At 31.2% G+C, this 13,067-nt stretch overlaps 1 protein-coding gene across 44 annotated transcripts in view; it reads left to right on the forward strand.

Annotated features, from left to right (window-relative positions):
* LOC129067570 (regulating synaptic membrane exocytosis protein 1) overlaps positions 1 to 13,067 on the forward strand; it is a 197,200-nt gene that overhangs the window by 94,895 nt on the left and 89,238 nt on the right. The window contains exons 1-2 of one of the 44 annotated variants that reach the window (XM_054569618.1): positions 2,010 to 2,099; positions 5,255 to 5,341. The exons of the other annotated variants lie outside the window; for them this stretch is intronic. The gene's annotated coding sequence lies outside the window, so the exon portion shown is untranslated. Of the gene's footprint in view, positions 1 to 2,009; positions 2,100 to 5,254; positions 5,342 to 13,067 lie in introns of those variants that run through there. 44 annotated transcript variants of the gene reach the window in all.

Genomic DNA, 13,067 nt, shown 5'->3' on the forward strand with positions numbered 1-13,067 from the left:
TTGTTAATATCAATATTACTGTTTATTATATTCATATTACAGTTGTCTTTCAGATAAATCATCAATTTGTAAGGATTGAATTGAGGTGGGAAGAAAGGAGTGGCTGAGGATGAAATTGATGGAGTTATTTTGCTATTAATATCACAAATAAACTAGTAAACATTTATTCAAAGTTCCTGAAATTTATGGTTATATAGATAAAACCTTTTAAGAATATGACAGCATGTTATTATATCTCAGTGTTCTTCTGTAATTAAAATAGATTTGGTTTACTTTATGATGTTAATATGTGTTTTAGGACTTTTGATACTATCCCCAGTTATTATGGATTTATTTCAAAGTGAACAGTTCACATGACATCTTTGTGTATCCTAAAATAATGTTTTTAAAAGTAAACTTCTTTTACTTTTAAAAGTAAATTTTACTTTTGAGCTAGACAGAATTTAGCACACTCTGTTTAACATTGATTGCATTGTTGTTCTTAAAGCTATAGAATTACCTTCTTTTTCTTTTGATATTATTTGTTAAACTTTATTTCTACCTTCTATGAAGATTAATGCTCTACTTTATTTGACTCCCTTTCTTCCAGTTTTTTTATTGTTTTATTTTTAACAGAGACTAATTTTCCTTTTTAAAAAGTTATTGATTAAAAAATTGATTAGTTAATTGGTAAGAGCAAATACTTCTCATGGTGTAGATTCCTGGATACTGATACAATATTTTGTTAAACATAAAATAATTATATCCAAACACAGTTTCTAGATACAGTTATCCACATTATTATTTTTAGGATGTATACTGAGATAGTTATGTTGTTTGGGTTTTTTTGTTTGTTTTTATTTTTTCTGTAATTCAGTTTTGCTACTCTTCCTTTGTACTATAAAAGCAGTATGCATTATTTTAAAGGGTACTGTTATTTGAAGAGACACGTTTACTTAATTTTTGAAGTATTTCACAGGTTTGTTTTTTTCTTAATTAGGAATTCTACATGGAATTTGATTATGTTAACATTTTGTTAGGGGAAAAAGAGATAGGTGATTACAACACAGATTTTGATATACAGTACCTAAAGAAAAATAACCTTAAAATTTAGGTAACTCAAATGGTATTGTGATAAGTGAGAACAGACTTACAGGAAATTTATCTGACTATATTTGAATGTTATATTCTAATGTAGTCTTTATGTAGAGTGAAGCTTGAAAGTAACATATTGGTTGCATAAAAATGTTGTATGGTTTTCTGAAATCAAATGATATTTTGTTTATTCTCAACTGGATGCCTTTTAAAGAAGAAAATTATTCATAAACTAATACACACTGTGCCAGTTGTATGTGTTCTGTTATATCTGCTACCTATAACTCTAATGATATTCCTCTTCAGAAATATCTAGATAGACCATTATTTCTTAGTAAATAGCATACCAGCAAGGAGGTTGATATACAGCTTTATGAAATATCTAAGAAATACAGTCTCCAAAGAACAATTTTACCATTGATTTAAGAAGGAAGAAAGGATTACTTAAATTAGACTATGTTTTTCCATGTGGAAATGTTAATATTTTTCATGATGAAAAGAAAATACCCACTTCTAGTAAAAAAATTTAATTTAATTTTCATTGATCATAATAAATTTCAAATCTGAAATGCTATCATTTTTAATTAAAAATGTGAGTTATGAATATTAAATAGGCCTTTAAATTGTTTTATAATAAAAAGTCACAATGGATTAAAATTAAAGTGTTTTAGTAAAATTGGTACTGACATTTTTTTAATTCTTAAAAAGCAAGAAAAATGCCATAAAATATACTTTTCAAATGCCAAATGTATTAATTTCCCCAATGTTTTTCAATTTTATTTTAAATCTCTCAATTGTCATACTCATTCTTTCTTTGATTAATTTTAGTACCATGTTTGAGAGTTCCTCATGTTTGTCATTGTAATTTATCATGTCACATTATATGTTATACATTTTTATTATTCATACCATTGTATCACATTTTCATGTCTAACTATAAACTTGCTGATTTCTTTCTTTTGTTTCCATCATTATGTGCATTTAATTCATTGAAGAACAAGAAAAATATAACTCTTCTACAAAAGGTAAATATTAATGTAACTTTTAAACCATTTAATATTGTTTATTTTCTTTCATAATATATGAGAGTTATATAACTGTACTTATTGAAATATTGAACAAAATTATTTAACAGTAGTTTTTTTCCCCTTCAATGATTTTGTGTGGAATTTGGTATTATTTTATATTGTGAGTATTTCACATCAAAGAAGAAATTATTAAAATTAAAAATATTTTTGCTTCAAAATTTATCCACACTGACAACTAGAAAAATTTTTATATATTTTTGTTTGTATTCCCCTGCTCTCACAGATAAAGATTTAGTTCTTACCTTCTATTTGGGGTAATATCTGGTTACAAAGGAGTAGAAAATCCCTGGATTTCCCCTTCTAGATAGCAGTAACCTTATTGAATGTTCAGCCCCCACTGGAGTCATGCATCTGGGAAGTAGTTGCCAAAATATTATTCCTCATGACCTCAGTATTGTTATCATGCCCATCAATTCTATCTTCCCAAGGAACATAAAGAGGAAAACCATTCCACCTGCTATGTTGGCACATTGCTGAGTCCTCTTATCATTCCTTGGATCGCATTTGGTTTTCGGTCTTTGGACTTGAGTTTTAAGCAGACGCCTGCCTCATCCCACTCTCCTGTGCCACTCACCCGGCTTCCTATTCAGTGTTACTTTTGTCCGGACAATTAAATTTTTGAGCATGACTTTTTGCTTATTGAAATACTTTTAATAATACTTAAAATTATATGGTGCTTTATAATTTAATAAAAGTACATTTAGTCAATATTTGTGGATCAATGATTGAATTCATTTGTTGTCCATAGTAACCCTAAAAGTCCTAAGAATTGCATCATCCCTATTATGAATGATAAACTCAGGTTCAGAGAGATTAAGAGATTTACCCATTCACACTGCTGATGAGTAAGTAGCAGACTACAAGCCTAGGTGTCTTACCTGTAACCTCTTTCCTCTATAGTTTAGCGGGATCTTTAAAAGACACAAACCACAAATATATTATCCCTAACTCCTATTTTATTGAAGTGTGGGCTATGTTTCTCAATGTTACAGCATGAAGATGCAAGATAATATTCAGTTACTTATTTTAGTTTGAATTTACAAAAATATATTTATATTCTGGCACATAATGTATATTCTGGCATAGTGTCTTACATAGTAGTCAATACATTTATATTAATAAAAAATAAAATATCATTCAATGTCATTAATCTGTTCTGGTCCCTAGATTTTACATTAATTTCTAGCCATCATTCATTTTTAATTCAGATGCCAGAAACACATTTTAGATTCTGTAGTATAGAAATGACTAGTGCATTTTTACCTAGATTCAGAAGAATTTATTTGTATTTGCAAGGTAAATTTTAGTATAATAAAAGCAATACAACTTTATGTTGGAAATGAATCATGAGCTAATTCATTTAGACTAAAGAAAGAAAAATATAATAATTCTTCATTAGAGCTCTTCCACACATGCTACTACTAGCCAAAAGCTATTAACTAGCTGATTAGAACAAAACAAAAATCCCTAAGTGGTATAATCTAAAGTCTGTAGGAAGTGTGTACATTTAGAGGCTCACTGCAGAACATGTCAGATTGTTAGATTTTTATAAGGCCGTTGTATTCTGGCTGAGATGTGTTGTCACTGTCTGAGTCTTCCTTGGCCTTGGGATGTGAATCTGCCTCACTGAATGGACCATGTGGTTGAAAACCACCAGTGGGGCATGTCCCAGAATGCACCCAGGCAGGCCCAGGATGCTGCCCTCTCCTTGGGGCCTTAATGGAGCACAGCTTAGCCATGGAAAGTTTGAAAAGCAAGGATAGAAGCAAGTTCAAAAAAATTTTTAAAGTCAAACTTTAGGCTCACATACCCCATAAGAAAGAAAGAAAAAAAAACCAAACTCATTTTACATAGAAACCCTACTGCTGTGAGCTGATCTTTACTAAGATCAATCATATGAGAGAATTAACTTATCTCTAGTGCTCCCCCGGTAGATGAGGACAGGGACATGCCATGCCTAGCTGACAGTACAGGCTACGGAGCCCCTAGTGAGAGTTTGTGTTTTCTATGAATTCTGGATCAGCTCGTAGGACAACCAATGAATGGTGCCAGCTTGGGGAGGACAGAGAGGTTTCCTGGGAAGCAAGACTTTCAGTGCTAAAACTAGGATATTTCTAGGCAAACTGGGACAGTTGGTCACCCTAACTGTAGGGGACTGGAACGTAATTTTCCAGCATTCATACTTGTAAAGCACATGTCTTTAAAGCATAGAAAGAGTGGTATGAAATACTATTAACATTTTTAACAGTAAATAGAATTCATTGAGCACCTACTCTTTATCAGTGGCTCTACCAAGAGTGTTATATATTTATCTCAAAACATTTTTACAACAACCTGAAACACAGCTATTAATATCCTCATTTTCTAAATGAGAAAGCTAAAGCTTAGGAAAATTAAAAATTTGGCTCTTTATCAGTCATAAATGACAAGTAGTAGAACAGGGAAGTAGCCTTCAGCCTCACTCCAAAGACCTTGTTCACAAACACTTTGCTCTAACGGGTTCTCCAACATTCACGCAGCCTTTACTGAGTATCTACTGTGCCTGCAGTAGCACATAATTATGGTAACAATGTGTGCACAACTGTAAGGAAGGTATCATTACCATTTCGTTAGAAAGAGAATTAAAGGGGTTGAGTGGAATGTCTAAGGTAGCAAAGCTGTTGTGAGGCAGAACCAGAATTTTGACTCCAAACCCCAGGTCTGCCCACTGTCCCGTGTTGCTGTGACATCTCCCACTTCCACACCAGGATTTTGGAGAGGTCCATTTAGAGGTCCTGCCTCCCCCGATGACCTGATCTTTTCACCGCTCAGCTGAATTTTCTAATACCTGCTTTGCCCCTCAAATGAGGATGCAACTTGAGTAAACAAAGCCAGAGTGTCAGAAAAAAGATAACACATTCTTGGGGTTGAAAAATTAACTGAAGAACTATAAATGTTCCTATTGCATTATTTACCTTTTACCTCCCACTTTTATGTTAAAAGTTGAGAGACCATATAATACTAGGCTTCACAAACTGCTTTGTAGGCATATTTTAAAATTATTCATTTTAAAGTAAGCCAATTTTTCCCTCTCTGCTACATTTCTTGGACAGTTTTAAAGAGCCCATGAATGTAGTTTGGGGGCATCGAAATAATGCTATAAGAAGATCAAACAGAACCAGAAATTAAATGACTTCAAGGTGAGAAAAAAATGTTATTATCATAATAAATTTCTAATTTATATGCCTTTGGTTAGTATTTCTCACGTGCATTAACTTTTGGCTTTTGGAAGCAATTTTGAATTCTAACAGAAGACATTATAATATCTTTTCTACAAATATGAATTTTCTTTATCATGAAAAATGCAATTTACACACAGAGAATAAAAGGTAATTAGATTTCAAGTGATTAAATGATTCGAACAGGAACAAAAGGTTAATAGCATTTGTTGCTTTTTGTTTTCCTGTTTTGTTCATGAAATTTATAATTATTATTGTAATGAGGTAATGGGGTATTTAAGGATTGTCTCTAGTCAAGTATACTTTAAAGTACAGGTTTTTATTTAAAATGCTCAAATAAATTACCTGTACTTCCCTTCTTTATATATTGATGAGAACAGTTTGAATGCTGATCTTACAAAATATAATTGATATGGAACTCTACTTAGGTGCAAGCCATATAAAATTGCTTGAATAATTTTCTGTTTCATTAGTTATTTTATAGATGATATTTGTATACTTATTTTAATAGTATACCATGGTTGTGAAACACATTATAGGAACAAACATAGTACTTGACTTTTGCTAAAAATAAATAATTTATGTATTCTTAGGAATGAGCATTATTTTAACTGTCATTAAGAAGAAAAAGATTTGAATTTTATTTATATCTTTATTGGATGCATATTTAGTGGATATTAGGCCAGGAGATTCATATCCTGTTATGTGAAGATTTTGAAGGTTCAATTTTCTTTATTTTCCAGGAAAATGCTTGAACACATATGAATATTTATGAATGTTTATTCATAAATATTTAGTGTTCCATTAGTAAAAATGTCTAACTTATCTTTTTCTTTTCCCTTTTTTTAAAAATTTTTTTTGCTACAAACCCATAAAGGTAGTCGTCATTCTGGCCTACGGGGTGAAGCAGTGTATATGAAACAGCTCAGAACTCTTGGTTTTAACTGTTCTCCCATACTGCTGATTGAAATGTGGTTATTTATAATAGTTTTACAGGCTTTTAAAACTTCAAGGTATTTAACACTTATATCAACCAAGCTTCAACTTGCAAGAAATGCCCTGTTGAGCTAGTACATGTTATTCCTTTATTCCTGGGATTTGTAAAGGGAAGTGCTGAGAAAAATAGAAGGCAGACAGAGGTCTAGCCATGAACAGGCTTTTTGATTTTTTTTCCTTTATAGATATGTATGTCCCCCAAGTATTGTATTTTTCTTACAAATTTTAAAATGTGTGAACAGAAAGAAAAGGAAGAGACTGTCAAAAAATTGATGTTGGATTTAGCATTTCTGCTATGTCAAATCTTTCAGCATAGATCCTTTAAACATCAGTATAATTGGAAAAATGAAAAATTATGGATAAACATATTAGAGATCACTGGGAATAAACAACATGAGCTCTTAGGAAGTGATTTTTATTTCCCCAGAGAAGACTTAATTGCAGGAATGGCTCTTCAGGAAGACTGTATTTGAAGAAGTGTCACTTAAGGAATCAGTGCTCTCTCTAAAAACCAAAATATATTTTTAAAAAACAATTTAACCTCATGGAACCTGAAAAGACAGATAAAATGACAAATTCTTCCATCAAGAGCCAGACTTTCTTATCTGTCAAATATCTGACTGGTATTTTCAGTTGCTCTGGGGCTTGGCAATTTGGACACTAAAAGCAATGTCTGTGGCTGGAAATCCTGAGTGCTGTTTCGGACAGTTCAGTGGCTGTCAGCATGCTGAAACGAGAGACGGCCCTGTGGTTTTGGCTACAGTAAGATTAGAGAAATTATATATACAAATTACCTATTTCACCTGTGCCAGCATTTGATTTCAATTACCTCCCAAAACACAGGTTATTTTCTTTAAAAGCCTATAAAGACAATGTGATGTTTTTAATTAATGCATGTTATTTTTGTGATTTATGTTTCACATTCTGGATAGATGTAATCTTTATATTATTGTTAATATTATTATAATATCCTTAACACCCCCAAAATTATACAAGGGCACAAGAGAAACAACTTGGCATATTTCTACCCTTGCAAATTCAAATGCAAATTACATTTTACTCTAGGAAAATGACCCAGAACTTGGGCATTTCTGTATAGTCAAAATAGTTTAGACATTTAATCTTTATGGACATAATATATATGTGGTTGGTGGGGTAGAGGGTATATAGGTATTAAATCAAAGTTGTTTACTATGCTTCTGTGACTCTAAAAAATAAGATGAACATGCAAGGAATATATTATCTTTTAACTGGAAAATAAACAAAAATAATGTAAACTACAACTGGTCAATTTTAGTCTTAATATATATAATATTGGTAAATGGAAAATTTTAAAATGCTGGGAATTAGGTAACAGAGCAAAGAGAAAGCCTTTTTTATTTTTTTGAAAATATGAGAAATTTTAAAAATGCTTTGCCAATACCAATACCCTACTGAACTAATATTAGAATCATAGGCTAAAACAGCAGGGGGTTACTCTAAGTAATCTCTTCACTTTACAAATAAAAACTCCAAAGCAGAGAGACATACCAAGAATCGATAAAGGCAGCATTGATGAATGGGAATGGGTTTAGTGCTGAATCTATGCTTACTTATTCCCAGTGCTTGGGTTGTTACCATTTTGCCACATTGCTTACAGGTGTATGGGGGGGGTCCCCCAAAAAACCCAGAACTATCTTCTGGAGTGCAGTCCCCTTGTAGTACAGTCTTCCCCCACTAGGTGAGTGCCCCAGGGACACATCTGTATCATTGTAGCAGCTGCCGTTGCTCTGAGAGGCTATGTTTGGCTTCAGTGAATTTTTTTTGAAGACCCTTTCAACATGTTTGCCTATTTCATGATGGGTGATTTATGAGCACACCTGTCTGCACCAAGCTGAGTGTTCCAACAGTTTCTGACCAAAAACGGCATGACTCCTGTGCCCCACCCTCCCTTTTCACCTGATCTCACCCCAAGCAACATTTTCTATTTCCCTGGATGAAAAAAGTCCTCAAAGGGGAGTGTTTTGCTGATGTGGAAGAGGTGAAAGAAAGAACGGCAGAAGCACGAAAAGGCATCAAAATCAACAAGTTCAAAAACTGTTTTGAGCAGTGGAAAAAATGTGTTGATAGGTGTATTGCATCAAATAGAGAGTACTTTGAAGGTGACTAAAGTTAAATATATAAAAATAGATGCACAATTTTTATAAATAAATTCTGGTTTTGGGGGGTCTCCCCTTGTATGGAGAATGTCCATCTTAATTTATATTCCTCTGAAGTCTAAAAACTGTGAGTACCAACTAGTATTACATTTTGAATTTTCAAATATCAAATTATTTTTCTATCCAGGCTTTCTGGTTTTTATACTGATTAAAGATTCAATATGCCCTGGCTGGTGTGGCTCCTTGGCTTGAGCACTAGTCTGCAGACCAAAGGACTGCTGGTTCGATTCCCAGTCAGGGCACATGCCTGGATTACAGGCCAGGTCCTCAGTTGGAGGTGTGTGAGAGGCAACCATGCATTGATGTTTCTCTCCCTCCTTTTGTCTAAAAGTATATAAATAAAATCTTTAAAAAAAATAAAATCTCAATAAGCTAATTTTTTTATTTTATTACTGTTTAGTCTCTATGTTTCATATTATATTGTTTCTTATATTCGAGTTCCCCATAAGTGATTTTTTGAAATAAAATGCTTCAGAGAGGGGATTTTTTTCCAATGCTGTCAATAACTAAGGCATTGTTGGTGTTTCACTCATATATTCCATTCTACCTGACGATTTCCAGATACGTGGTTGTCGTTGCTCTTTGAGTCATGCATTGAGCAAACATAGGGCTCCACTATCACCGAACCTGCATTGTATTGTTATGCAGCGAGGGAACAAAGGCATTAATTTTTCTATTCATACTATATGACAGCATATTGTATTTAACTAGGCAAGCTTAATTATTCTGTCCAGATATTATCATGTATTATTTTTGTCACATGTACTAGCTAATCTTGTTATAAAATACTGTTAAATCTTTTTACCTTAATATATTTAGTAATATGGAAATTTTTATGTTCTCTTTTACAATCATATTTCACCTAAAATACTTGAAAGTACTAGAAAGTTTAACAATGTAATCTATAGATTATTTTTTGCCTATAAATACAAACATTTGAAATTTGAATTTCATGTTAATTTAGATGCAGAGGAAGAATTGTGAAATATTTAAGAAATTTGAAGACCAACTTCATCTTTATATAATTGAAAATTCATGAATAGTATTTTAAATATATTTATGAAAGTTTAAATTTTAAATTATAATGATCATAAAGTATCTATACCTATAATATTGATAATATTTTAAAGCAAATTAAAAATGACTAGTAAGTCAAAAGTTTCCCAGAAAATTACACTCTCCTTGGAGGAGGTGATTCTATAGAAATTTTTCTGTGATGGGTTAGGGAGGATTTATTAAAGATCTTTAAGCTTTTTTTTTTAAGTCACATGATTTTTAAATAAACTTCTGAAGGAATAGATAACAGAAGAATCCTGATAGGCACAAACAGTATTTGTAAATGGTTTCTGCTTGGTCGTAGATTCATCAGTGTTCAACTATATCAGTAGATTAGGAATTTTTAGCAAAGCAGGTGATATTTTAAAAAAAAGAATTCTTTTAATCTGTCTTTATTTTTAATAATATCTAATGCTTTCCATTAGACAACTGTAATAAATTACAGACTTTTAAAATTGTATTTACTTTTCTCACCTGCATGTTTCAGAGTTATTCTTGTTGCATTTTGAAGACAAAAAATGACTTCATCAGTATGACTTTAATTTAACCCCTGAAATAAGTTCCAGTGTTATACTTTCTTAATTGTAATGGTGAGTTGATTTTTGGTATATGTAGATTTGTCTGATATAAATGCTTGAGTTTAGAAATAACAAAGCATATTGAGTAAAATTGATCTAAAGAAAATACGTTCTGTTCTATAAATATTGTTTAGGTAAATAAGTATCTGCTTTTAAAAAGCACAATTTATTCAATGTCAAACACATCGTTCAGCTTATAGAAAGTGTGTTGAAAAATTCCAACTTACAAGACTCTTTTAATATAAAATTGCCATGTTAATTACAACTTTTGCACTAAGAGAATAAATTGTTTTAGTATTGCACGACTTGCAATATAGCCGAAATACAGTCTTTAGTACACATCCTTATCTTTTGACTGTTTTATGTATATAAGCTTTTTTATTAAAAGATTAAATAAAATTACATGATACTTATAACTGTACTATAAAATAAGGTGTTTTTTTAAACTCTCTAGTATGTGGGTTTTGAAATTTAGAAAAAAATTCCCTCAGTTTTTTAAAAAAAATTTTTGTGAAGAAATAGCAACTGATATTTTAGTGTTTTTGTTATTTTAAAATGTAGCCAACATTCAGAATGCTTCTAAAATGTGAATATAGCACAAGGATTTTTGGGAGAATTAGGAAATATTTTATTCTATATTTGAATTTTGCTATTGGCATTAAATTGTTAAAATAATATAAAATTTTTAAATGATCAGTAATCATTCTTTTTACAGTAAGATATTTGGGCTCTCAGGGCTGTGGTTACTTTTACTTACAGTGAGATACTTGATAGGTAATCATATTCTAAGAATTCAGTTCACTTTTAATCATCACTAAATGTTATTCTCTGTATAAATCATGGAATTATGCCTTCAGATTCAAATTTGTGATATTTATAAATTTGTCTTACTACTTAGATAGACACACCAGTGATCCAGGAAAAAATGTCATTTTATTCCACAATATACAGTTTAAATAAAATGCAAAATAAGGAATGAGGATAGCATAACAACTACATTTTTGCTGGAGAGTCAAAGTGAGCGTACTCTTGATTTTGTGTCAGTACTCGGAGGTTTTCTTTTTTTGATGAAAAGATGTCAACTTTCACTTCTTTAAGAATAAGGATACTATATATATACAGGGATTGGCAAAGTAGGTTTATAGTTGTGAATATGTGAAACAATTTATTCTTGTGTTATTATTTATTAATTATTGTATTATTTATATGTATTACAACTGTAAACATACTTTGGCCCATGTCTGCTTATATCATTGTTGAAAAGTAAAAGTGGAGTCATTTAAAACCATTTAAGATTTATTTTAGTTAGGCTACCACTCTCTTCCTATGATTTAGTTTTGTGTTTTGTAAAATGAAGATTTAAGTGCAGCCATGTCATAAAATCAGGAACCCTCTTCAGAGTGATGGGGTATTGTCCCATCACTCACCAGAACTGTTTTAGACGCGTTAGGTCAGAAACTCTTGGGAAATAATCTCTTCAGTGTCAAGTTACCGTCCTCCCTAAGAATGACATGGTACTTGAAGTGAAAGTTAAAAAGTTTCTTTTTGACATTGATTAGCCAAAAAATCAATGTGAAAAAATTCAAATAAAATTAACATCATTTGGTGAAAAAACTGAGCTAATATCAATTAAATCTGTTTTTATACCAAGTAGAGATTGCTTTGAAATGCTTTAAGTGTTCATTATAAAGTACAGCTGATTATCACACTTCATTTGACTTCTTCAAAGCTCAAAGACTGAGCAAGTACCCACACCATAGGCAGAAGGCAGAGAACAGATATTTGTATATATCGTAAAACATATTGCATATAGCTTTCTATAAATATAACACATTTTTCAATAACTTTGTCTCAATTCCTTATTACTATCACTTAATATTTTGTTTTATAATATTCATTCTGGCTCCTTATATGTTATATAGTGATTAACAGATTTCTGGACTGCTTTACTCAAGATCTCATTGAACCATCCTTTACTAATTAGTAGTTAATATTTACTATCTCTGAAGTCAACATTTTCAAAGCAATCATGTGTCATTGCTTAATTCACATAATTGCTGTTAAGGATTGACATTTATCTGACTAATTTATTGAATTTAAACAAAGCTAAACTTCTAATATTTGGTGATAAAAGTATGATTTAAACACAGATTTCAAATTGTGTATTTATCTCTTGGACTATTAGTCTGTACTTGAACACAATAAAAACTACATATTTACTTAATTTTTAAAATGGTGTCAGTCATCCTTTATCAAGGATGATAGGCCATGTTTAATCATTGCAATGAAAAAAAATTGTCAAGTATTTTTATAAACCTTGCAAGAGATAAAACCAACAGTCAAATAAACCAGATATATTTACATTTCCCTTATCCTTTATATCATGAGGGCCTTTTGGCAGTAGGTCCAGGGCATTAATTACAACAGAATTTTTTCAAGTATATATGTATATACACAATTTAGAAATAAATCTTAGCACATGAAGAGATTGAATAGTCTAGGAAATTGGCAAAAGATAAGTTGTATGATAGTCAACATAGGTATCATACAATACAGGTATACGTTTTAAGAGCTTATTCTGCATGAGACTGCACCCCTAGCTCTTTTTTCTCCTTTGTTTGTAGAAATGTAAAAATTAAAGGCAGAGTCTTGATACTTAGCCACTTATGATGGATTCTGACTTAAAACAACATTTTATTGAAGGCTATAGTTTTTCCCATCTAAACTGTCATACCTGCTACTTAAGAGATTAACAAAAGCTTAAATGGAACATATTTCTTTACATATTATAAATTACAAAGCCAAAATTTTGTATCACATTTTTTAAACTTACTAATTTTATACATGTGGTCAGACATA

Source organism: Pteronotus mesoamericanus, unplaced genomic scaffold (assembly GCF_021234165.1).
Source record: "Pteronotus mesoamericanus isolate MK-2021 breed Mesoamerican mustached bat unplaced genomic scaffold, CSHL_Meso_final contig_20, whole genome shotgun sequence".
Taxonomy (NCBI): domain Eukaryota; kingdom Metazoa; phylum Chordata; class Mammalia; order Chiroptera; family Mormoopidae; genus Pteronotus; species Pteronotus mesoamericanus.